General features: G+C 40.6%; 1 long non-coding RNA gene across 1 annotated transcript; it reads left to right on the forward strand.

Moving 5' to 3' along the window:
* The first annotated feature begins 201 nt into the window (after window positions 1-201).
* On the forward strand, window positions 202-2,622 carry LOC127293257 (uncharacterized). Its single transcript, XR_007845667.2, has 4 exons — window positions 202-466; window positions 568-732; window positions 1,598-1,663; window positions 2,396-2,622. It is a non-coding gene; the product is annotated as an uncharacterized lncRNA (long non-coding RNA).
* Window positions 2,623-3,053: the final 431 nt, after the last annotated feature.

The raw sequence follows: 3,053 nt of genomic DNA on the forward strand, positions 1-3,053 counted from the left end.
CAAATTATTGCCAAATACTGAAACAAAGAAAAGAAAAGAATTTTGGAAAAAAAAAAAAGAAAGGAAGTGAGCCAGCGGCGCTCTGGCCAGCCAAGTCAAAACGACCCAGGCCAGGCCACCCACACGCGACGTACAGACGTACGGAGTAGCGAGCGACGCAACGAGTCAATCAGCGTCGCGTTTCTTTATCCTCCTTCCGACGCGGGACCCACTGCCACGTCCGTCTTCAATCGTCGTTTTCAAGCCTCAGCACAACGCAAGCACGAATAATGTAGTCAGTTTCTGGCATTTCATCCCCAATTGATTCCGGGCGTTTTACTGCACCAATCGTTGCACCGTTTGTTGCTACTTAAGCTCCACACCTTTCTCTTCATTTTCCCCCAAACGGCACATCCTGAGAGCCTCCAGGCTGCTCGAATTCGAGTTCGAAAGTCCGCAGCACCGTCACGGTAAATCGTCGATTGCGGTGAGTACGGGCCATCTTTTGATCTCTAGTTTCTTCCAAACTTCCTATTTATTCCTTGCGCATCTCTCAAGCCTTGTTTCTCAATTTTTGGTGCACCACAGCGACGACGGCATTTTCATCTCCGAGCTGTTCGTGGGAAAGTTTATTTTTTCGGCGAGCGGTTTCGCGAGAAGTACGGTACGTAGAAGGCGACTCGGGAAGCTCGTCGTCCACGTCTTCGTCCATCTCCGTTCCCGACAACAGTATCGATCACATTCGCGCTATTGGTATGGCATGGTGTCTACTGCTCGTGCTATCTTCGTATACGTTTAGGAATAAGAGCTGAACCAGACACTAGGAGACCGTAGAATCGAAATAGTATGAAGCCACTGTAGGAATTAGATAGAAGTATAGAATGTCCTTGCTAGATAGAACGTTCTTACTAGTTCCCGAACTGAACCTGTATAGAAACACAACACGTCTACTTTGGATAGTTGCAATTCTGCTTTCTGATCTCCTTAAGACTTTTCGTTTTACAACTGAGCCAGACATATAAGGGAATGTAGGATTTTAATTTAGACGTCGCTGCTGAACCAGTTAACTGAACTAGTACTGTACTCCAGTTTTTTTTCGGATATTTTGGACAGGGAAACATAGAACTTCGGAAAATCATATCTTTAGTTTCGTTTATCCAAATTTAGCAAACTTTATATCCATGAATTCACCAAAATGTATAGAATAAGCTAGACACATCATATTGCACTTTTGCATCATGTTAATTCGCAGTTTTTGCAGAACACACAATTAGAGTATTTTCGCTATGAAATGAGTTATATAAAAGATTTTTGAGAGATCCCTTTTGCGGTTAGTGGATAATCAAATCCTCTGTACATTAGTATAATAAACAAAATCATTAGTCTCTGTTATTTTATTTCTATATTTTATATAGTGTTGTAGACCTTTCTAGTGTTAGAAAATGTTTTACATAAAGTAAACAACACTAAAATTTAAACCGTGGCATCATGCTTATAGTGACAACCAGAAAACATACTAAGTTGGGTTGATCATGTTTAACTCGCATGATGCATTCATTTTTAATTTGTGCTTGCCTATATGTTTGTATGTGTTTATGGTGTGATATTATGTTTGTAGATTGTGGTTGCTCTGATTGCAACGAGTATTTTTGCGAAGAGTGTACCAACTCCTCCCCTCGCTAAGGCAAGTGTCACTTTTTCACTGTCCTACTGTTTCCTAAATATATTCTAGGATTTCACTAGTAGTGCATGTGTAGGATTATTTTTTTATATACGCTATGTGTCTTGCTATGATTTGATTTCCCTTTTTTTTTACCGTAAGTAGAGTTTCCTGGATATGTGGATAGATACATGGCTGAGATATCTTGGCAATTTTAGATGAGGTAAAAAGATATATTTTCCATAATGAAAACAACTTGGTTCACGAAAAACCTAGACATATTGGTATGATGGGGGCGTTTGCATGGTGAATAATGGTGGGGATCGCCGTCCAGAAATCAAAGAGAATGGACATTTTTTTTCCGTTAAGGAATCGTAAATAGCTAGAGTTCCTTACATTGGTACTACCGTAGGCAGACTAGCATTATGTATAGGGAGCTTACCCTTACATTGGTGCTGCCGTAGGTGGACTAGCATTATGTACAGGCAATTCACCCTTACATTGGTACCTCCATTGGTGGACTAGCATCATGTATAGGAGATCCTCCTTACATTGGTACCCCTTGGTGTGCTAGTATTATGTATAGGGATTCTATAACAAGAATTCATTTTGATACATACAGAGTTAAGCCGAAGGAAGACCATGTTGCAATATGCATATATTGATAGGTGTCTTTTATGCCCACCCAACAGTGACATCTTGCCAATACAATTCAAGTGTATTGACCCTTTGTGGCTGCAACGTTTCATGTTGCAGGTTATTTTCTGACTAAGGAATCAATGAATTAGGATCACGAGTCTTCGCTCAACATGTCTGCCTGTGGCATCATGAAGACAGATGGCTCCATGCTTTAAGTTTTACTTTACCGTTGTGAACTCTGAATAAGTGCTAGCTGAGAGCTATGCAAGTTGTAATGAACTATTTTATTTTACTGGATCATGCGATGTAATATTGACCTTTGCTATTTGGTATTACATCTTAAACTGTGTGTGCTAGCAGTTCGATCCGGGACTAGCACTGTTACACAGGGATCGGCACCCTAGCGGGTGAGGTCACTACATGGATGAAGATGAGAACTCATCACGGCCGGAAGTGGAAGCAATACAATCATCCTCAATAATATTGGACACATCATATTTGTCTTTAAGCTTCGTCCATAATTCATGAGCGCTCCCAAAAGGCATGATTGAAGAAGTAACTACATTGCTCACAACAATGGAAAACACATGAGAAGCAAGAGCATCGAGGCAAGAGTTTTTCTCCTCCTCAAGAGATAAATTTTGAGGATCCTTAGGAGAAGAAAAACCCATGCCAAGAAATCGCTCCATGTCCGGGGACATACCCCGTAAGATTTTAAGCACATAAATTTTCCATAGATCATAATTTGTGCCATCAAATATAAACAAGTTATTGT

This window comes from Lolium perenne, chromosome 4 (genome assembly GCF_019359855.2).
Source record: "Lolium perenne isolate Kyuss_39 chromosome 4, Kyuss_2.0, whole genome shotgun sequence".
Taxonomy (NCBI): domain Eukaryota; kingdom Viridiplantae; phylum Streptophyta; class Magnoliopsida; order Poales; family Poaceae; genus Lolium; species Lolium perenne.